Source organism: Halichoerus grypus, chromosome 12 (genome assembly GCF_964656455.1).
Source record: "Halichoerus grypus chromosome 12, mHalGry1.hap1.1, whole genome shotgun sequence".
Classification (NCBI taxonomy): domain Eukaryota; kingdom Metazoa; phylum Chordata; class Mammalia; order Carnivora; family Phocidae; genus Halichoerus; species Halichoerus grypus.
The window spans coordinates 28,455,834-28,480,544 of record NC_135723.1 but is presented as its reverse complement, the minus strand read 5'-3'; the positions used below and the strand labels follow the sequence as shown (position 1 = coordinate 28,480,544).

Below are 24,711 nucleotides of genomic sequence, written 5' to 3'. Positions count from 1 at the left end.
CAGAACTACAGTAGGGTATCAAAGTGCATGGTCATTGTAGATTCTTTTGAGATGTTCTTCATATATAATACAAAGATACCGTGACAAATTAAAAATAGTATGTCTAATATAAAACACAAGGTGTGTATGTGTAATAGTGATAGTACCAGGGCTTTTAGTGTTCAGCATTTGGCTACAAGTGAGTTTGGCTTTGTTTCATGTGAATTCCACACAATCTATCCCTCTAAGACACAGGTCTCAACCTAGAGTGATTTTGCCACCAAGAGATATTTGGCAATATCAAGAGACATTTTTGACTGTTACAGTTGGGAGCTTGCTACTAGTATCTAGTGAGCAGAGACCAGGGATGCTGCTAAACATTTTACAATGCAAACAGCTTCACATCACAAAAAAATTATCTGGCCCAGGCGCCTGGGTGGCTCAGTCGTTAAGCGTCTGCCTTCGGCTCAGGTCATGATCCCAGGGTCCTGGGATCGAGCCCCGCATCGGGCTCCCTGCTCCACGGGAAGCCTGCTTCTCCCTCTCCCACTCCCCCTGCTTGTGTTCCCTCTCTCGCTGTGTCTCTCTGTGTCAAATAAATAAATAAAATCTTAAAAAAAAAAAAAATTATCTGTCCCAAAATGACAATAGTGCCAAACTTAAGAAACCCTTCTCTGAGATTACTCTTGGTCATATTTTATGAAAAGTACAAGGAAAACAAAGCTCTGAGTTCTCCATATTTATTGATGTACGTAAATGTTTTAGTATGAATAAGTTGTATTATGAATTATAAAACATGTATACATGTGAACCTCTTACCCACTTTAAGATCTAAACCCTCTCTGTTCTATGTCATCTACCTGTGTGCTCTTTCCCTAACTCTTCTTAATTTATTCTGAGAGGTGATTATTATCCTGAATTTTATGTTTTATTCTTACCCTTTAAAAATAATTATCCTTAGATAGTTTAATTTTGCTTGGTTTTGTGCTTTATAAAAGCAGTATCATCATCTTTGTGTTCTTCTATTATGTGTTTTTATTTTATTCAATATTACGTTTTAAGGAATCTTTAGCATTGTAGAGAGAAGCCATATTTCATTCATTTTCACTGCTGCATATACTTTATATAATTTATACAGCCATCATTTTTTAACGGACATTTGGGCTATTTTTATTTTTTTTGGTGCTATAAACATGATGTTAAAAAAATTGTCATATGCCTCCTGATGGATATATATGACCGTTTTTTCGGATATATATTTAGAAGTGGAATTGCTGGGTCACAGGCTATGTGAATAAACGTTTAGATAATGCTATAGTTTTCCAAAGGTTATAGTCACAGTACTGGAATATTTATAGATAATGAGGATAGTACTGGTTCTTTGAGCAATTAAATGAGATAGCATGATAAAATACATCATAAATGAAAGAGAGTTACAAAGACAATTTGGTGGGGGTGTGGTTATTGATAAAAATGTTTCCATATGACTGGAAAATCACTTCTGTTATGTGGTAGAATATAAATTTCATTATTGAAAATTTCTATTATTGGTGAGAAAAGAAATATAGTTTAAAATAAGGTATGGTTTCTGTTTTGTTCTATTTTTATATTTCTAAATTCCCAGAAGGTAGCCACGCTTTTACATTCCTTTGTCTCGGGGGCATATATAGGAATGAAAGAAGTTACTAAACGAAGATAAGCCCTCTTCCTGGCTTTTGTTTTCCAAAACATAAAATACTGAGGGTTTATGCTTAGACTGGGAGAGGTAGGAGTTGAATTTGTGAGTGAGAAAAGTCCTTAGTTCAGAAGGTCCAGGGAGTTGGGGCATCCTACTTTCATTATTTGTCCCTAGTGGGGACTCCTACTTTCCTCATTTGTCTCTCTCCAGGGATCAGACCTAAGAGGTTCAGACCTAAGAGGAAAATGCTGCATGGTATACTTAGGGAGAATGCACTTAGGTGCTCTAGGCGCCAGGCTTCTCAGCCTCAGTAAGAATCTTGATGCCCAAGTTTCGGAAACACCAGAGGGCTAAACATCCTATTAAGGGACTATGCACCCCGGAACCACAAACCTTTTAGAGGTGATGAGTGTGGATCCAAAACCAGAGAATATGCCCACAAAATGTTCTGTCCGGATATGAAAGACCCTGAGGATCTTCTCAAGACTCTATAGAGAGGGAAGGAGTCTCAATAGTGCATTAAATTGAAACTCCTTCCTTTTTCGTAGAATCAGAGTCATATATAATTTTAGTTAGATAAATAATGAGTTATTTTTATGCCTAACTAGAGTACTGTAATACTCATAATTTCTTAAAAAAAAATCTGGGAGTGGGAAAGGAGCAAATCACAGACCTTTATACATTGACTCATTTCTAACAAGCACTGCAAAACTTAAAGTAGGGCTCTAAGGTGGAGCAAACTTAAATTGATTAAATATTTTTAATGCCCTGCAGAATTAGAACATCAGTGTGTGTGAGAAGTGAACAAGTTCATCTCAGTTCTCCATTTCTCCAAATGCTCTTACACATAGGTATGAACATGGAGAAAGGAAAGGCCTGGGGATAGACAGAGTGTGTTAAAGGAGTAGAGAAAATTCATCCTGGAACAAAGGCAGGAAGTAAAGGAAACTGAAGCTCTGGTTTGTGAGCCCATCTTGGACTTCCTGGAGCCAGATATGGAAGAAGATATTCTATTGCGGGTAGGAAAGTTCACCCGTCTGGAGTTGGCAACCTCATCCAGACTGGGAAATGCTACTAATTCCTCATTCTTACGTATTTTATTTTCTGTTGAAAGATTGATGATTACTCTAGCATCAGAGTGGCTGCATTTTTTCATATGTCTGCCTTAGTAAGCCTGCTGGGGTCTGGCAGCTTGCCTCACCTGGCAGCTGAAAGCTAGGATATACCCCTCTGCCACACTGTGGGTGGAAGAAAATTTGCCTTGGCCTGTGTTTGTTTTAGACAGACCTAATAACCACCGCCTCTAGCAACAACCAGGAGATTTTGACAAGTAGCCAGTTTGCTAAGGTTAAACATAAATCTTGAAACATAATTTGATAAGAATAAAATAATACCATACATTCTTCATTTGGGGGGTGTTTATAGCAAAGTATGTCTGACCAAACTACCATGAGTTACCTCAGGTAGACTGTGAAAATGGCAGAATGGGTGGTTCTTTTGTGAAGAGAAAGCACACTCATACCAAAATTGGAGTTGATGGTATTTTTGCATGAAGTCTAGGCTTTCTGCTAAAATTTTAGCAACAGGTTTGCAAACAAGATAAACAAGGGAAGATTACAGACCAATGGTTCTGCGAGTGGCACGTTGATGAACTGGTCTTGGAATCTCAAGCCCTGTGTGATACCTATGGGTAAATAAAGTACAGTTCCATATACTGTGATTTCTGACTCTGCTTAAATGTTAATTGCAAATAACCTAAAGTATGACTTGTTAAAGTTTGCGAAAAATGAAACTATAAATTATTCATACATAAAATAGTAAAACTCATAAATATTATGAACCTATCCATAATAAAACTATATTATTATATATTATTTACTCATAAATGGAATTATAATATCAATTGGAATATAATTAGGACTCTAATTCAGTATTCTAGGAAAAAAATTTGGCTCCAGTTAACATCTGTTAGTTCTTTACAAACTCAAGGTGTACTCATATGGGCAGGTGGTGGGAATTTTAGGTAGGACAACTCACAGCCTCATTTGGGTTGCTTATAGTTTTCAATTTCTGCCATTCTTGTTTCATAATCAGACATTATGCTTGCTTAATTTCATTTTCAATTTATTTTGTCATGCACTTTTTGTTTAAATAACTTTGAGTAAGATAAATAGCTATCAATAGAATTTTGACCTAGGATTTAGTAACAATTTAACTAATGTGTTTGGTGTTTTGAACACATACTTGCCATATCTTTATTGCTAAGGAGGTATGTACACATATAACTGAATGTGCACTGTATGAATTTATCACTGGTTTATTCTTCATTGGACTGTGAGCCTTGGTAGGACAATGAGATCTCTTCCTGGTTTCAGAGAACAGCATTGAAAAGTTTGAGAGACACTGATAAAGAGTGATTTCAAAGAGCATCATTGGATATTGATACAAATCTAATTTTTTTTAAGATTCTATGTATTTCTTAGAGAGCATGAGAGGGGCAGAAGCAGGCACCCTGCCAAATAGGGAGCCCAACACAGGCTCGGGGCTCGATCCCAGGACCCTGGGATCGTGACCTGAGCCGAAGGCAGATGCTTAACTGACTGAGCCACCCAGGTGCCCTGATAAAAATCTAATCTGGAGGCAAAAGTAAAATCTAAAGGAGCTACTGGAGAAAACAGAAATGCATGTAAGACTTGTTGTGAGTAAAACTGTAACAGGAAATGTTGGTCTTTTTTGTCTTGGTCTCTGTCCTTGCCAGTTCTTACTCCTCTCCACCTGTCCCTTTGAAGATACACTCCCGGCCTCTTTCCCACCCCAACCCTACCACTAACCCTACACTCGTCCTGCACTCACTATGTTCTCCTTCCTTCTGCCCTCCCAACACACACATACAGCAGTGCATCTTTAACATAGTCCATCAAATACCCAGTATTCAACTACATAAGTTATCAAATCATCCAGTAAACCTATAATTGTTTAGGTTACAGATCCCTATAAATATTGGTCCTTTCGTGGAACCATCTTATAAAATACTAATGCAGTTAATTCCATTGGCTGAATGTGGAATTTTTTCTAAAATGAAAAAAATAAAACATAAAATATAAGCAACCAATATCCAAAGTTGATACGTTATAACAATGGTCATCTTAGAAATGTTTCTATGTATATATCTGTTACATTACTAGAAAATGGTTTTAACATACAGTTTTCTCCTAGCCTATCTGCACTAAAGGGAAGGGAGCCGGGTCATGGGTCCTTAACTGTTAGAAGTTGGCCCTGCACTGTACTTTCCTAGTTTGACTCTTGCTGGCCCATGTGTTTATTATCTTCACTATGGTCTGTCTTTCTACCATTTTTTGTTTCCATTTTTCTTGAACTGTTTTGATCCAGGAGGGTTGAACAAAAATTTTTGCCTAAGAAGAGTATCATATTGGTTATAAAACTACAGGTTTAATGGAGGCTTAGAAAGCTTTCAAGAAAAATCAATAGCATATTTGGAGATTGGAAGGAGACTACTGTCATTATGGAGGGCCTCATAAACATCTTTGCAGCATGGAAGGACGGACTCAAAATGGATAAGACTAGAAACTGGGTGAAGCCATGCCCCAGAGGTTTATCTTGACATCAAAGGTTTAAAAAAAAAAAGAACATTTGCCATTTTAGCAAATTAACATAGTTCTAAATGGACAATGCCCCCTGCAGAGTTTCCTCAGTTATGGCTCCCATTGCCAAACATGTGTAACACTAAATGGGGTAGATGATGTACAATAAAAGCACATCTTCAAATATTCATTTCGGGAACAGCAAGTCATAATTAAATTGTTGGATTTAGAAAGGTCAGTGGATCCTGAGTTTCCTATTAGTGTATTTTTGATACTTGCTCATTAATTTTTTCAACTGGTAGGATTATTAGCTAGCACCAATTTAAGTTTGAAGATGATTTTATCTAGTAGCCTAATTTTTCCTGTGAATTAGGAAAAAAAGTAAAACTTTTAATTTGATCAATTAACATCTTTTGTCCGAGTCAAAGAAATTATTGAATCATGGCTTTAAAAACATAACTACTCCAAGTAGCTATAAAGGAGTGAGATGGGGGTGCCTGGGTGGCTCAATTGGTTAAACCTCCCACTCTTGATTTTGGCTCAGGTCATGATCTCATGCGTTGTGAGATCGAGCCCTGCATCAGGCTCCTCACTCAATGGGAGGGTCTGCTTAGGATTCTCTCTCTATCTCCCTTTCCCTTTGCCTCTTTTTCTGCTCGTGCTCTCTCTTTTCTCTCTCTCTCTCTTTTTCCCACATAAATAAATAAATAAATAAATAAATAAATAAATAAATAAATAAAATCTTAAAAAGGAGTGAGATGAAGAGTCTCACATAGATGGGATATAAATATATGAAACCACAGCAGGAGACCCTACTGCCTTAGTTTCAGAAAGTCACCTTCAAGGCTCAGATTCAGAGGTACTTGTCTTAGAATATCAGCTCTACCTATGTATAAGCAGTAAACTCTAAGTCTCCATTTTCCCATGAATAACATGAAAAAAAAATTAGTATATACCATATTGAGTTGTTGTGATGAGTATATAAGATAATGCATGTAAAGTACTTAGGACAGAGTACCCAGGTGGGAACTTAGTATCTGGCAATTACTAAGTGAATTCTGAACCCAGCTTAGCAGAAAGCTTTCTCTCACCAATGAATCTTTCATGCCTCCCCGAATGCAGCTCTGTAGTCGCCTAGAAATCATACCAGTAAATAGTCATCGCCTTGGGGTTTAGAACTGATTATTATTTATATATGTAACTGCTCGAATGAAGAAGTAACACCATTTCTAAAGAATATTATTTGACAGGACATACACTGGATTTGTTCAAACACTATAGTTCTCAATTATCTGTAATTGGGTTTTTAATAAATGGTGAGGTAAGGAAGGAAACAATATAAAGAATTTTGTAGAGTCCACTTAAACATACTTTAACCAGCTGCCATTAAAGGCCCTTAAAATGTTAGTATCTTCTATGAGCCAATTATGCAGGTGCCTATTTCCAAAATGTCTTATGAAGTCTTAGGAAATAATTTAATTGGTACTTTATAGGATTTTTTTGGTTAACATCTTTATTCTAAAAGGATCGTACATGGGATGCCTGGGTGGCTCAGTCGTTAAGCGTCTGCCTTCGGCTCAGGTCATGATCCCAGGGTCGTGGGATCGAGCCCCGCATCAGTCTCCCTGCTCAGCATCAGTCTCCCTGCTCAGCATCAGGCTCCTTGCTCAGCAGGAAGCCTGCTTCTCCCTCTCCCACTCCACCTGCTTGTGTTCCCTCTCTCGCTGTGTCTCTCTCTGTCAAATAAATAAAATCTAAAATAAATAAATAAATAAATAAATAAATAAAAGGATCGTACTCAATGAAAGAGGAAAGAGAAAGCAACAGTTTAAAGATTTTTAAGAAGGAAGGTTAAATGGAAAATATAATGACTAAAGAATTATTGGCCTAATTAAAGTTTAAACTTTAATTTGAACAAACAGTTTGAAACTAGAGTGGTATAAACATCATCCTGATATAGAGGTTTTAGCTTGTGTGTTTTTTTTTTCCACTATAGCCCAGAAAAAATGGGAGTATTATTAACAACTCCTTTTTTTTAAAGATTTTATTTATTTATTTGACAGAGAGATAGCAAGAGCAGGAACACAAGCAGGGGGCGTGGGAGAGGGAGAAGAAGGGTTCCCTCCGAGCAGGGAGCCTGAGATGCGGGGCTGGATCCCAGGACCCTGGGACCATGACCTGAGCCGAAGGAAGACGCTTAATGAGTGAGCCACCTAGGCACCCCTATTATTCGCAACTGTTAAGTCAACATTGTTTAGTGCATCATTTTATAGGCATGCAGGACAAGTCCAGGGAAATAAGTAATTCATGTGCTTTGGAAAAGAGCCTTATTTAACCAATTTCCCCCACTTCTTTCCATTTATGTCATCTTCTGCCAGGAGGAATCAATTTACTGTTAAGTTGCAATAGAACTGTCTTAGCTTGTTGATTCCCCACAAGCACTTTTACATATATATCACCTTATTTTTCTAGAGCCATTAAATCACAAACATCCCATTACAAAGGAGCTTGTTAAGAGAATGATAGGAGTTGGAACTTTACCATATTGAGTAATCAAAAATACAAACTTGAGTTTGCATTAGTCCAGACATATTCGCAGCCTCCTTGGAATCACAAAGTATTTTAATACTTGTAACCCCTAATGGATTTGGCTTTTTATCCTGTCTAAGAAACAAAGAGAAATCTATTTAGTTTTATCTTATCATTGCTTTTGGAATAACAAGTTCAGTATTTCAGAGGATCCATGAAAATTCACTACCATATCTAAGACAGATTTGTTTTTTTCTTTGTGGTTGACTTGTCCAAACTGCTTTACATCTATTTGTCTCAGTTTCCCCAAACCCAAAGTCAATCCATCCATGTATTATGTATTTGGTTATAACAGAATTTATAATTTGGTAACTTCATAAAAACTTTTTGAGTATCTACTGTATACGAGTTATAGTGGCTTAGAGGCAGAAATACATATGAAAACAGACCAATTACCACCTAAACCTTGCTCATTGGGAATTTACAGTCTAGTGTAAGAGACAAGACTATAAAACAAGTCTCTAGTGAGAGAGACAAGAATTTAAGTTGATTATAAGATCAAATATAAGATGAAAAGTTATGGATATAATCTCACAGGAACAAAAATCTTGTATCTTCTTTCTGCTTTTTGGGTTGAATTATTACATGCTATTTCAAGTTATGCTTTCTGATAGGACATTAATATTTACATTATTTATTAAAGTAGTATGTTTTTAGAATGATATATTTAAAATGCATATATGAATCCTAGAGACATAGAGTAAGACACCGTCTAAGGAAAAAGTATTATTAAATATATTTTGACCATATATGTTCTTAGAAAAATATCTTTATAAAATATATTGGATTATTCACAATTCAAAGACCAGCAGGACTGTTTCACATATGGCTTACTAGATTAACATTTAGATAAAAATTAGCCTAATGGACAATTTTATATCTAAAATGATATTCATATCCTTTTATGCAAAAAAAATTCATAGAAGAACTAATTGAATTTGTTCTCCAACATCTTTGAGATTAAAATTAACTTAAAAAATAGAAACAAGGCTTTTTTGTTAAATGTGATTGATTGAACCAGACTTCAGATGTTGTTAATGCCAATGGAAAATTTGGTCAGAATGGCATTAGGAAAAGAGAAAAGGGTGGGGAACATGGCAGTAATAATGAAAAGAGAATGAGAGAGGAATTAGCAGCGTTAATGTTTGGAAGGCTGAAAACCTAAGAGTTAAGTGGTAACTGATTGAGCAAATCAAGAAAGCTGAGTCCTAAACTGGAATGAAGAAGAAAGAGTAAATGCAATTTACCAGGGAATACCCCAAAAGTTAAGGAATTAGCAATACCAGTTTATCTGAAATTGGGATAAGGTGGGGCTAACATAGGAGGATCTGTTGAAAGTCTGTTTAAGAAGTAATTAGAACACGGGCGCCTGGGTGGCTCGGTCTGTTAAGCATCTGCTTTCAGCTCAGCTCATGATTCCAGGGTCCTGGGATGAGTCCCACATCGGGCTCCCTGCTCAGCAGAGAATCTACTCCTCCCTCTCCCTCTGCCCCTCTCCCGGCTTGGCTTGTGCTCTCTCTCTCCCAAATAAATAAAATCTTTAGAAAAAAAAATTCAGTTAGAACATTAGACTCCCCTTCCCTTCTAAGCAGAGACTTTCTGGCTGGGGGATACCAGGCACAGTTGAGAGAAAGGGTAACTTCTAAAAATCTGGTGATGAAGAGAAATTTTGCTAGTATGTTGAAATTCCATCTCACTTTTCCTCTGGGCTCTCAGAGGCTGACAGTAGGCTCTACCTAACAAAAATATTAGAAGTCTTGTGATGAATGAAACCAGTCCAAAGGTAAGATTCTATACTTTCTTAGAAAGTTGCCAAACAAAACCACCCTGTAAGCCTACGGTTGAAGAGCCCCACCTACCCAATTGGCATTTCTAATCAACTTTTTTGTGTCCCAGTCTCATATATGAGCAGATAGTCATGGGACTCACCAAGTATTTGAGGAAAGGCCTTAATAAGAATTCGAATTAAAGAATCTAGATTGTTATATTAAAAAAAGTTAGCAAAAAAAGAGGTTATGTGGAAGCAATGATACTGAACCAATTAATGGATGGATGGATAAATAAAAATAAATAAATAAATAAATAAATAAATAAATAAATAAATAAACTCATTGATATCCTCAGAGATAAGAGGACTCATGGCAGTCACAAAACAACTTAAAAAAAAAATCAGAGATGGGGGCGCCTGGGTGGCTCGGTCATTTAAGCATTGGGCTCTTGATTTCGGCTCAGGTCATGATCTCAGTGTCATGAGGCTGAGCCCCAAGGAGGGGGCTCTGTGTTCAGCTGGGAATTGGTTTGAGGCTCTCTCTATTCCTCTCCCTCTGGCCCTCCCCCAACTTGCCTGAGCACTTCTGCGCATGCTCTCTCCTTCAAATAAATAAATCTTTAAAATTTTTTTTAAAAAAATCAGAGCAGGGGCGCGTGAGTGGCTCAGTTGGTTAAGCGGCTGCCTTCAGCTCAGGTCATGATCCCAGGGTCCTGGGATCGAGCCCCGCATCGGGCTCCCTGCTCAGCGGAGAGCCTGCTTCTCCCTCTCCCTCTGTCTGCCGCTCTGCCTACTTGTGCTCTCTCTCTATCTCTGTTAAATAAATAAATAAAAATCTTTAAAAAAAAAAAAGTGTTTAAAAAAATAAAAAAATAAAAATAAAAATAAAAAATCAGAGCAAAAAAGAGTTCTTTACATTAAATATTTGATATTGAAAAAAAAAATCAGTAGGTGAGTTGGACATAGGATTAGAGAAATCCCAATAAAAGAACAGAAAGACAAGCAGATGGAGACAAAGAAAAGGAAATAATAAAATAATTAAAGAATATTTCCTAGAATTGAAAGGCTAGTGTAAAGGATGAAAATATCCAAATTGAATTATTAAATTTTAAAGTACTGGGATCAAGAGAAGATCCCAAACACTTCCAGAAGACAAGAACAGTTTCATACAAAGGACAAGTGCCCTAGAATGGTGTGGGACTTTCCAATCGCAGTACAAAGCTAGAAGACAGTAAACTGCTTTCTTCCAAGCTCTGAGGTAAAATCATTTCCAACCCTGAATTCTACTCCTGACCAAATTATCAGTGAAATGGAAGAATAGAATGAAGTAAACTCTCACTAATTTTGCTTCCCATGTACACTTGCCCAGGAAGCTATTGAGGATGCCTTCTAGGGCAAGAGAGAATGCCAAGAAAGTGAGAGTCAGGCGATCCAGGAAACCAGTCTTTAACTTAAGAGAGGGAAGGGAATTCCCAGGTGATTGTGAACAGAGATCCCCAGATAATATTCGTGTAGCTGACCTAGAGGAGGTCAGATGGCTCCAGAAGATATTTATTCAAGAAGAGAAAACTGATTTTAATGTATTGACAGGAGATTGATAACAACTGAGAAAGATTTCTGAGATATGGCAATGAGAAGTTACATAGAAGGAAATAATAAGATAATGATTCTGTGGGGGGAAGTTATGACATTATACTAAACTAAATGATTCAGCTGTTGAAAATGTTTATATAGTTATAAGAATCTAAGAATGTGGTAACAAACATTGATTTAACAAGAGCACAGTTTGTATTCTCTTCCAATATGTGTGCATGTTCATGATGGGGGTTGCTGCGATAGGAGAGGCAGATAGAAATCTTAATAGACATTTCTCCGAGGAAGATATACAAATGGCCAGTAAGCACATGAAAAGATGCTCAACATCATTCGTCATCAGGGAAATGCAAATTAAAACTTCGATATGATAATACTTTACTCCCGCTAGGATGGCCAGAATCAAAAAGATAAACGCTGGTCAGGATGTGCAGGAATCAGATCTCTCACCCACACCATTTTACGTTGTAAAATGTAAATGTGAAATGTAAAATGTACATTCCAGCTTCTTTGGAAAACAGCTAACAGCTCCTCAAATGACTAAGCATAGAGTTACCATATGACCCAGCAATTCTGGGTATATACCCAAGAGAAATGAAAGCATATGTCCACACAGAAACTTGTACATACATGTTTATAGTAGCATTATCCATAATAGCCAAAAAGTGGAAACATCCCAGATGTCCATCAATGGAAGAACTGGATAAACAGAATGTGGCATATTTACACAATAGGAGGAAGTAGTGACACATGCTGCTACTTAGATAAACCTTGCAAACATGCTAAGTGAAAAAAGCCAGTCACAAAAAGTCTGCATATTGTATGATTCCATTCATACGAATAGGGAAATTGATAGAAAATAGATTAGTGGTTGTAGGGCTGGGGCAGGGGTAGAGAGTATGGGGCATGGGATTTCTTTCCGAGGTGATGAAAGTGTTCTAAAATTGACTGTGGTTATAATTACACTTATCTGTGAATATACTAAAAAACCATTTAATCATACACTTGCCATACGTATGTATATACATACACAGTTGTATGGTATGTGCATTGTACCTTAATAAAACTATTTTAAAAAAGAAAAATTAAGAAAAGGCAAAACAGCCATCTTATTTAGAGATTTGAAGATAAACATTAAAAAGTTATAGCTTAAAAGCAACTCCCTATAAATCAGTGTCCCTCAACCTGGGCATTATTGACATTTTGGGCCAGATGGTTCTTGGTTGTGCAGAGTATCCTGAACATTGCAAAAGGTTTGAAAGCATTATGGCCTCTACCCACTAGATGTCAATAGCAACCCTCTCTCCTTTCCCCCATTGGCGGTAACCAAAATGTCTCAGGACATTGCCAAATGGCCCCCAAGGATCAGGGGGTGGAGGGAGGGTTGGTTTTCCCTAGTTAAAAATCACTGCTCTAATGATTGGGAATTGGAGTGTAGGGAGAGGTGCAATGTGGAGGTATGGCTATTTTTCATAACAAATATTGCAGAATTACTTGACTATTTAAAGTGTGAACATGTGGGGCGCCTGGGTGGCTCAGTTCTTGGGCGTCTGCCTTCAGCTCAGGTCATGATCCCGGGGTCCTGGGATGGAGCCCTCCATCGGGCTCCCTGCTCTCAGGGAAGCTTGCTTCTCCCTCTCCCACTCCCCCTGCTTGTGTTCCCTCTCTCGCTGTCTCTTTCTCTCTCTCTGTCAAATAAAATCTTTAAAAAAAAAAAAAAAAGTGTGAACATGGATGTTTTAGCTTGGACTGCTATAACAAAATACCATAGGCAGGATAGATTAAGCAACAGAAATGTATTTATTTCTCACAGTTCTGGAGGCTGGGGAGTCCAAGATCAAAATTTAGTTTCTGGTGAGCATTCTTTTCCTTGCTTTTAGTTGGCTGCCTTCTTGCTCTGTCCTCACCTGGTGAGGAGGTGGGGAGGGAGATCTTGCTCTCTTATAAGCCCACCAGTCCTATTGGATTAGGGCCCACCCTTACGAGCTCATTTAACCTTAATTACCTCCCAAAAGCCCTATCTCCAAATACACATTGGGGGGTTAGGGTTTCCATGTATGAATTTTGGGGGGACAAAATTTAGTCCGTAACAATGTATAAGTTTGAATAAAATAGAAACTAAATACTGGATATTTTCACAGAAAACCTATAATAAAATTAGCAACAAAAGTTATTCCTTTACTAGGTTGCCAGTGAGATCAGTGTCACTGAGGATGTTTTTTGTTGTTTTTTGTTTTGTTTTGCTTTTTTAAAGATTTTATTTATTTATTTGAGAGAGAGAGAGAGAGAGTGCTCACATGAGGGGCAGAGGGAGAGGGAGCAGGGAGCCCAGTGTGGAGCTCCATGGAGGACTCCATGCAGGGCTCCATCCCAGGGTCCTGGGATCATGACCTAAGCAGAAGGCAGCCCCTTAACCAACTGAGCCACCCAGGCACCCTACTGGGGATGTTATTAACAGTACCAGGAATACTGTTTTGTTGTTGTTTGTTTCTGTTGTTTTGTTTTAGGTAGTTATATTCATTTGGCAATAATCTCAAATTGTTATTGTAAAGTTTGCAAGGGTTTTCAAAACTATCTCAGTGTATCTGGTTATTTAAAAAGTGAGCTGTTTTATAGTGAGCAAGGTTTTTTAAACAATTTTTTAAGATTTTATTTATTTATTTGAGAGAGAGATAGAGCACGAGTGGGGATAGCAGCAGAGGGAGAGGGACAAGCAGATTCAGTGGTGAGCCTGACATGGGGCTTGATCCCAGAACCCTGAGATCATGACCAAGCCAAAGTCAGATGGTTAACTGACAGGTTTTTGGTTTTGGTTTTGGTTTTGGTTTTGTTTTTATTTGTTTTTTGTTTTTTTGATTATTTGCTTACTTCTTTTGTTTTAGGTAGGCTTGGACATTCATTTTTATCATATTTTTCATGTGATTCAGGTAAAAAGAAACAAACATTCCTCAACCATGTTTATACCACACCGGAAATATATAGGCAGTTACTCTGTTTTTAGAAATTGTTATCAATTATTCAAAATCCTAAATATGGTATTAGTAACAGATATTTGTCTTAGTTGGTCTAAGATGTTTTTCTGGCCAAATTAAATTGTTTCATGCTGTGGTTATTTCCCTGTATGCTCAATCCCTTAAACATTCAGTTTAAAGTTTTTATTTGGTCAATTCATTAAAAAAATCAAATCTTCTTAGTCAAAGTGATCAAAGCTTTATTTAGATTTTTAAACAAATAATTAATCTTAGTTTTACTATTACATTCATCAACATAGTAAAAAACTACAGCGTAGGTACTTTTGAAAAAATCACCCCATTTATCAAGCTGACATTTTGGCTGCTTCACAAAAAAAGCAGATTCCATCATTGGTGTATATAGAGGCAAATTCAAATCAAATCATTTGTTCCACTTGGAGATGTTTGATTAATGAGATCCTGCTTGGTTTTATTAATCTTTCTGCATTCTTCACGTCTCTCTTTTGACACATAACCACTCTCTTTGAAACCACCTTCATTTTCTTTATGTATAATGCAAATTTAATTATAATTTAGGTTTGGAATTTTTTTTCTCCTAGATATCTTTTCATAAACCATTTATAGGACCTTTATTTGTAAGCTAAATATATTTATCTACTGCATGTTGTGAAGATCTATTTTTCTAATCTCTCCCTGTTAATAAAACCCACCTGGCAAAGAAAATGAAACATTAAAATAATTAATTGAGACCTTTTGCCTCAAGCATATGTCTTACCATACCTTTTAGAATATGAAAAGATACGTTAAGTGCAGCTTTAGATTATAACATCAGAACAATGTGGCCTTAGTCATTCTCAAGGTCAATGACAGGTCTTTAATGCTATCTTTGAAGCAAGTGTGAATACAATCGAAGTTGCTTTTAAGAACTCTATGGCTACTGTGATAACTGAAAGCCAAATATATTTAATAGATAGATGAATAGTGTAAATGTTTACCATGTCAGCTTAATGAATTAATTAACATTCTTTTACTGGTCTCTTGACCACCTTTAATTTAATGGGCTTGCTGCTTATTTTATGTACGGTCAACACCACACCAGCTTTAGGCAGGAAACATAGTTGACCCCCAACACCACTGCTCCCTAGAGAACAAGGGAACTCTACCTTTAATGCTTACTGAATACGGTCTGGAGTTATGAAACTCAGTTATGAGACTTCAGGCAGGAATCTTTATCTAAAAATAGGAAGGTTATAAATTCAAGAGTTTGACAGAGTGAAGCACATAGCTCATAGTTAGTGGATTCACAGGGAATATGATCTGTTAGAGAGTAGAAATGCAGTCGAAACAAGACATAATTCCATCCCTGCCTAATGTGCTATATTTTCAGGGTTTCAGAACCCAGCTGGAGACTGTTAATCAGAAAAGAGTCTTACTCCTACATGGGAATGGTTTATTACTGCTCCTGCAGTAAAATCCAGTCCCTAGTTTGAAATCCAAGACTACTCAAAATTCGGATTCTGATTCCTTTTCTAACCTCTTAGCTTTTTAACCTAATTCCACCCTTCCTGACCTTAGGCAAAATACTTACTTTCACCAGGCGCGCGGGAGGGGGGGTGGGGGCAACTTTCTGTAAAGTCAGGTAAGAAATAGGTTAGACTTTGTGGGTCATATAATCTCTGTCACAACTACTCAATTCTGCCACCGTTGGCATGAAGGCAGGCAGAGATCATGCATTAAAACGTGGTGTGGTTGTGCGCCAGAACACCTTTATTTACAAAACGGGTGGCAGACTTCATTTGGCCCCTGGGCCGTAGTTCGCGGACTCCAGTTCTAGATCAGTGTATTTACAAACTGTGAATTGTGACTGTTTAATAGAATATGCAATCAATTTATAGACCACAATCAGAGTTTTATTTATCTGTGCAAGCTTAAATTCCCCAGCCACTGTTTATTACGAAGGGTTTATTTGTAGGATATCTGGTAGCAAGCACGGGCACCAAGGCCTCCAAACTTTCCTGGATTAGCAGCAACGGGGATCAGCTACCAGCAGGATCTGGTCATATTGGATGCGGATGTCTCTGATAGATCTCCTGGAAGCCTCACCCATGTGTCGCTGGTAATGGGCTACTCTCCAATATGAGATGAAGTGGCGAGTGTAGAAATCTGGGCCACGTGACCACTCGCTTCACGCAGACTCGGAGGTCCTCACCTGCGAAGAGCTCATTGCGCAGAAGCAGAACAGGTCCAGTAGCTTCTATTGAAGCAAGTATGGCTGGATTAGGGGCCTCACGCTCCTTTTGATGAGGCATTTCCCACGTTTGCAGTGTGCCACGGTGTGGCGGTTTTCTTGTATCCGAAGACATGCATAGACTGCAGACGTCCCTTGGACTGCCTGGCTGCAGGCATAGACAAGAGTTTCTCACCTTGCAGCTCCGCAACTGAAAAATGCCAGTTTTTGTTTTATTTTTAAATAGATGCTTGTTTCTATTACTCTTTCATATTCTTTTAAACATTCTGGGGGGCGCCTGGGTGGCTCAGTCGGTTAAGCATTGGCCTCTTGTTTTCGGCTCAGGTCACGATCTCAGGGTTGTGAGATGGGGCCTCAGGTGGGGCTCTCGCTCTGGGGGAGCCTGCTGGAAGATTCTCTCCCTCAGCCCCTACCCCCCATGCTTGCTGCCTGCTTGCGGGAGCGCGCGCTCTCTCTCTCAAATAATCTTAAAAAAAGAAGTTCTGGGAAGTACAATAAAACAAGAAACAAAAGTATGATTGTAGATGGAAAGATATAAGCTTATTTACAAATGATAAGATCATATTACTCAAAAATCCAAGAGATTCACCTGAAAACCCTTTGGAAGGGTGGGTCCCAAAGTTACTTAACGCATGGGAATCACCTGGGGGAATGTCCTAAAAAACTTAATACCTGCTCCTTACTCCAAAGAGATTGTGATTTAATTGGCCCTGCCAAGTGTTTCATTTATTTTTTAGATCTGGGATTCCAAAAAAAAAAAAAAATCAGGAAATATCAACGTGTACGTATTGCATGTAGTAAGGGTACGAACTGTTTTGTGAAACCTTGTTTTCAGATACATATTTTATGTCTATGTGTGTATTGGCTGTGGAGTGAAATCTATTTGTTACCCATGAGCATGGTGTAAGAAGTTTGAAAGCTGCATTAAATTACCTAAAATTTGCATTGACTTAAAAGGGGAGCTACACTGACTTCCTTTGGAATTTGTTACGTAGAATAATATTTGAATCGTTGATAGCACTTGGGGTAAAGAGGAGAACTCCAGAGGCAAGAAGACTTCCAGAAATGCCATCATGGATATTACAAAGGAAAGTGAGCTCCTCTTGAGGACCATGACCTACAGCACAGCTGGAAAGGCAGGCAGCCGAGGATCTTACCCCTCTGTAGTGCCTAGGCCATCTGACTGACAACAGTACCACTAACTCACTACTTTTCCTTTTCTGCCTTTTTAATTATTCATATCTCGGTTAAGCAGAATAAGAAAAGAGAAGGAAGTTTCACATGAAGGTTAACTTCCCCTGGGGTGAAATAATCTTTCACCCTTGGTTTAGGTGAAAGAGGGACTTGAAACACCTCACCCTGTCTTGTCTCAGACGAAGGATCTTTGTGGCATTTGTTTTCCTCTCTTCTCCTGTGTCCTGACCTTGCTTGTTTTCTTTCCACATGTGACTCAAACATGAATTGAGGTGAGAAAGGGGAGGTTTTCTTTTCGATTGTAAATTCTGGGACTCCACGATGCCCTAAGGAAATTCAGGCAATGTTAGGTTGAGGGGGAGAAAGAAAAGGAGGGAAAGATATGGAAGGAAGTTATTATCGAATGGCTTTTTGGTATAGTTATTCCTGTTTGGGGGAGGAAGAAATCCTAGAGGTTTGTAGGGGGTGAATGAGAAAACCATGTGAAAATTAATTCATCTGCATTAAAGATACAGAACAGATGTGCTGGTGAGAGTTCCTTACCTTACAGATCACAGTTCCTTACCTTACAGATCACATTTACTAATAAATTCACACAAGCAAAGCAAGACTGTACCTTATATTTATTTTATTTTTGTTTTTTGAAATGGGTAAGAATCTCACCTAGATTATGCCTAAAAACTAGAAAGGACTTCAAAGTCGTAGACAATCATCTCTCCCCTTTTTGTTTTCTTATTAAACTGAAGTGTTGAGAGCAAGTCAGAGACATTAAGTGCAGGGAAGAAAGTAGATCCCATGTTTCAAGATTCCTGGTTAGATTGTTTCCGGCATAGCAAACTCCTTTCTCCTCATAAAGAAAAGGTTACATTTTGCTATATGTTATTATGCAGTCCATTCATACATTTATTCATTCATACTTTTAGAAACTGCTTATTGAATTCTTTTTTTTAATCAGTTGCTTTTTTTAAATGTTATTTTAGTCACCATACAATACATCATTAGTTTTTGATGTAGTGATCCACGATCCATTGTTTTCGTATAACACCCAGTGCTCTATGCAGAATGTGCCCTCCTTAATACCCATCACCGGGCTAACCCATCCCCCCTCCCCCCTCCCCTCTAAAACCCTGTTTGTTTCTCAGAGTCCATGGTCTCTCATGGTTCATCTCTCCTTCCGATTCGCCCCCCTTCATTTTTCCCTTCCTTCTCCTAATATCCACCATGCTATCCCTTATGTTCCACAAGTAAGTGAAACCATATGATAATTGACTTTCTCTGTATTCTTATATGCCAATCACTCTGCTAAGTGCCTCTCTCTAAAAGTAGAATGAGCAGACTTGGTGTGTGCCCTCTTGAAGCTCATGCCTGAAGACACTGAGACATCGAATGTGTCAGAGAGAGACATTGAAAATGAGAGAGGTACTTTGAAAATACTCATTTCTGGAGGGGAAAGGCAGTTGAATATGGGTTTCCTAAATTCTCATGTCTGTCAATGTTCATTAAATCCTATTTCCTAGAATGTGAGAACAGCTTCCTAGCTCCATTTTCTGTCTTTAAATTAAAAAAAAAAAATAGTCAAAGACTATAACAAGAAAAGTAAAGATGTGGTGAAATAAAGAAACCTCAAATGCTAAGAAAAATCCCAGATTTTTTTTTAAATGTTGTCTTAAAATTTGCATTGAAACATCTCCTTCATGTTTCCTTAATTTGTACATGCTTTTACCCAGAAGAAATAACAGGAACACATGCCAATTTTTAAAAAGTCACGTTTATCATGTGTTGGTTTGAAAGCCAAAAGCTAAATGTCCCATCTCCTGAGCATGGCCATATGCAACAGTGGATTGCAGATATTCATGTTGAAATTATTTTCATAGGTGTCAATCTTATGTCTTAAGGTGGTTCAGATTAATCAAAGAAAAAACAAATCTTTCCACCATAATTTTTACAACAAAAGAATAAAATGTTAAGTAAAATATTTTGGTTTCTTAAAAGTATGCGTTTTCATACTTAGTATCTATTCAAAATTAGAAAATAAATTACAAATAAGTAATAAATGTCATACAAACATGAAAGAAAAACAAGTATTCGAAGACATCTACAGTAGAAATATTCCAATCAAGCATATACACACAGAATACTTACTGTTTAAAACAAACTAAGATTTAGGAGTTTCCCTAAGTTGTTACTTTTTTGATTTTCTTACAAAGCAGAAATAAATATTTATATTGGAATAAAATGATAACCTTAGGTGCTTGAGAAGAAGAGTTATAATATTAGGCAGCTATTAGGGCAGACTGATTGTAACTTATATTTTATTGATTGTGTATGCTAAAATAAAACTTTCATATAATTGCAAATGCCAAATTCCCTTTCTTTAAGAAAATCCATAGTAGTTAGAGGGAAAAATGAGTATGTATATGTATAGACATATGTATGTCTGTACATATGTGTAATATATATACACACACGAGTCCAATTTATAATATATGCAATATATATGATACGATAATATATATAATGTAAAATTTATATATTGCCACAAACACATTGGATTCATGCTATACTTACTAGAATCTTAATTTTAAAATATAAATATTTTGGAAATTATTCCATGCCCTACAAATAAAACTTATTCCTGCTTTTTAATGGCTATATAGTGTTCTACTTTATGATCCTTCCATAATTTACTTAACCAGTTCTGATTGAAAGGTATAGTATCGGGACACCTGGTGGCTCAGTCAGTTAAGCATCTGATTCTTGATCTCAGGTCTTGATCTCAGGGTCATGAGTTCAAGCCCCACATTAGGTCCACTTTAAAAAAAAAAAAAAAACTAAGGAAAGAATTGGAACAATTAATACATAGTTGAGGGCACTGTGTCAGTGAAATAGAAAAATGTGCCAACCTAAAGAAATGGCATGATTTCCATATTTAATACCACATAAACAGAATTACTGAGGCAGTGAAACTAAGGCACAGAAGGCTTAGAAGGAGGCAGGTCTGACCATCAGTAAGTACAGTCTCAGTGCATTAAGATGTTATCTCCATGTCCGGTAACTTCTAGACACTTTTTTTTTTTAGTTCACATAGGCAAATGGATGGTTCAGTTTTGTCACAACCGTTGTGTGACCCATAATCCTCCTTTTTAATGGAATTATTAGTGCATTGTATTTAAACTAGTATTCTCCAGTTTTAATGTTTTTTAACATATTACTTGATTTCTCATCAAAATACTGTTAGAGGAAGCAGATTGCTGATGTTACAGAGGAGAAATGGAACCTCAAAAGTTAAATGATGTGCCTAAGAGCACACAGATAAAAAGCATCAGGGCTGGAACTAGAAAAGTTCATAAAGAAACTTTCAGTGTTAAAAAAAAAAAGAAGAAAGAAAGAAACTTTCAGTGTTTGTTGTCATATTGCCTTTCAACAAACAAATACATACTTTTATTTTGAACCATAAATATTTTGTACACTGTTAATATCTTCCATTATGATAGCATGGTCATTTCTATTTCTAAGAATTTCCAACCAATCCTTACTTGAGCAGTGCTCATCATAGCACCTTCAAATCACCAACCAAATGTGAGAGTCACCTTTGTCATAGTGCTGGCTCCTCATAGTCCAAAGAAAGCCTTGAGTATCTAGATAATCTCAAATTGACCATCTTTCCACTTTGCCCATCCTGTTTATTCTGTGTAGTCAGTGTACTGGCATGTGGTGGTGGTTGTCCCATTTCCCTTTCCAGCCAAGAGTAACTCCATTTCTTTAGGGAGCTACTCCTTAGTCTATGTAGCTTCAGAGAGGCTGACAATCAAGATCTCAAAAATCACTCACCTCTTCTTGGCATAGTGGTCAATCACACTATTCTATATCCCTGAACACAAAATTAGATTCAGAGTTTGGGCATGAGATGCAGCCCAGGACCATCAGAGTTATGACCCTTAATTCTCTGAAATAGTGCTAGAAGGGTAGTTTCCCCCGGGTTGCAAGAGGTCTGTCCAGATACAATGCAGCCCTGGGCCTGCTGGCAACTGTTTTCTACCGTACTGAGTGGTTCTGACTACAGAGGGAGGGAGGAAAATGTAATCAGACATAATCAGTCATGGAGGGAGGCAAGAGAGAGAGATCACTAACTAGTGGCAAGTCCCTGATTTTAATTGCTAAAGCTCAGATTCCTTTGACTCTGAGAAATGTGTTCGCATACCTGTCAGTCCCATGAATCCCTTTTAAAACATGCTTGGTATGATGAGAATTGAATGTCCGTCTCTGAGAGAATACTTGATTTCTGCAGAAGTAACCCTGCCTAGGTTTCTGTTCCATGGATTCCCCACACGTTGGTGGGCTCTCCACCACACTGCTCAGCCTTTTACCAACCCCTTTTCAGGTAATACTAAATCCCAGCTAGAGTCAGTAGTTAATGTTCTCATCACCTGGAACAGCCACCTACCTAACCCCAGCTGTTCCAGGATTTAAAAACCCTTTGTATGCAGACTGCCTGCATTTATAAAATGTTGGTGAATTTTTTTGAAGGCAAGGTCTAGTTTTTTCATGAGAAATTGAATCTCTTTACCCACTACTGATAGAATTTTTATAAGACAAATGTTGCTAGCTTTTGACAGAGGTAGCTCAATTTTCCACCAATGATCTAGAGTATACAAAGATAGCTATCAACTGTTCTATACCTTGGTTAATGTCTTTATGAGTCACCCTTAGCAAGGAAGTGAAATCACGGGCAAACAAAAGCAAGCACATTGATGGAGTTACTGGAGTACAGTTGTAGGCCACGGTGCTATCCGTAAAGAATGTGCCAAGTTACACTGCTCCCTGAAAGAAGAGAAATGGCCTTTCTCTTCTTTGATTGAGAATACAGTTTTCTAGTTATTTGAAGAGGTGCTTCCACTGGTAGTCATAAAATTCTTTAGTTACTATTTAAAACACTTATGTTACATTCCAATGATCACTATATGCGTGATTTAAAATACTCCACCTGAAAGATAATCCTTAATGGGGGTAGAATAGGCAACTTGAATACTCTTCTAATCTCAGACCTTGTCTGGAAGACTTTTCTAAAGATACAGCACTCTCATTATCTAAAAAGTGTTTACTTGTCCACTTGAGCATATTCTTCACATATTTAAGCCCTTTACAGTATGGCTCTTAAAAAAAATCTGAAAGACTCTCTGAAAATAAGACTTAACAAATCACTACAATTTCATCTAAATTTTATTATATCCTTTTATTCTTGTGTTACTTCTGAGAATGTATTTGTTCTAAATGTTTTTTTTGCTTTGTTTTGTTTTTAGAACTTGAGAATATAGTAGCCACATTAAATGGATATTTTATTTTATGGCTCATACTTTGCAAATGGAGTCAGTAAGTGAAAATGTTCAAATGAGTAAAGGTTAAATAGGAGTAGCTTCTTTAATGAGATCTTGGAGTCTACTCATTCAATCTTTTTTTTTTTTTTTTTTGCCTGTAGGGATAATTGTTTAATATAAATATTAAGAGTAAGTTGAAGTGATTGTGAAGGAAGTTTAACAATATTTTTTATTTATGCCACACTACACACTCTTGATAATAGTGTCTTATAGTTTTGATTCAGTGCTTTATTACTCCAGCCATTTTCATGGCAGTCCGTGGTACATTCCAGCTAGTCTTAAACAAATCATGTCGTCAGTTCCAACAAAGCTGCTGTTCGGTCCTTGATGATACTGTATTGCTCTTGTAACTTCAAAAGAAAGAAATGGCAATATTGGATGTTGTAATTGTGATTTTTAATATTTACCTTTTTATTCTTTCTTCAAGATGTAGTGTAATTTTTGAGTTCCCCTACTTAAAAATGCTTAATAGGTCCTTTGTTAAAGATTAGTTTTTACAATTAATAATATATGAAGACTGTTTGTACTTTATCCTGCAAACCTTCATTATGCTAACCTAGATGACAATTACTTTTATCAAAGAGGGCATTATGCAAAAATTATGACAAAAACTATAACCTTATAATTATATAAGTTCAGTAATTAAATATAAATTAGAGAGCCATTTTCATAATATGCATAGGCAGGGGTTATGAGTTGTCCATGCCAACTTTCTTTCATTTTTTTTATTCTATTTTTAACCACTCACATCTTTATTTACTTAATTTCTTTAGCAGAAACATTAGTTTCTAGAAGTAATCACTATGCAAATGTTCTTATAATAATTGCCACAAATGATATAGTTTGCCCACCCATCGCTAATGACCAAAAGTTTAAAAAAAAAAAAGGAACTGATTAAAAGGGCTTTGTAAATATTTGTAATATATCCGATTCTGAGAAAAATTTATAATGAAAATGTTATCTTAGTTCAGGAAATGATTGAAATCGTTGGTCTTTGCTACCAACTAAAATTGAACTTTCTAAATTTCAGAGGTGGAATATTTAAACCCAAATGCTGCTATTACATCTCTGCCACTTGGAGCTTTTCAGTGTTTAAGTGCAAATATATTTGGACATATATTTCTGAGGCTCTTGCACTATAATATAGTTAAAACATGGCTTCTTGGATACCAGAGGTAATTGGGCATATGTAGGCAGAAGCAAGAACCTAAACCTCATATATCCCATAGGACCAGGGCTTAATGAGCAAAGGGTTATATTAGTGCTGACTGCCTGGTCTTCCTTTGTCCCTCTTTACCCACCCTGCTCCAAGGAAAGAGTAAAGCCCAAACCTTGGGGGAAGTAGAGCATTAATTTTTGAGAGCTACCTTAACAAAGGACCACAAACTAAGTGGCTTTAAACAACAGAAATTTATTCTCTCACAGTTCTTGAGGCAAGAAGTCCAAAATCACGGTGTTTGCAGAGCCACGCTGCCTCTGAAGGATCCACAGAATTCTTTTTTGCTTCTTCCTGGTTTCCGGTGCTCGTGCTCTCTCTGTCAAATGAATAAAATCTTAAAGGAAAAAAAAAAAGAAAGAACTTGGAGAGAACAGAAACTGTGGTTGGAGGGGGAAAAAAAAAGATCTTCATAAAGATTAGAGAAGATACTGTATCTATGAAACAAGATCAGGTGCTTTTTTTGTTTTTTTAAAATAAGCTCTACACCCAACATG

The 24,711-nt window shown here is 37.1% G+C and overlaps 1 protein-coding gene and 1 pseudogene across 2 annotated transcripts in view; one reads left to right on the top strand and one right to left on the bottom strand.

Moving 5' to 3' along the window:
- The window catches only part of SEMA3E (semaphorin 3E), a 246,189-nt gene that overhangs the window by 78,384 nt on the left and 143,094 nt on the right, over nt 1-24,711 (top strand). The window lies entirely within an intron of this gene.
- LOC118545585 (small ribosomal subunit protein uS9 pseudogene) lies at nt 16,144-16,611 on the bottom strand (annotated as a pseudogene).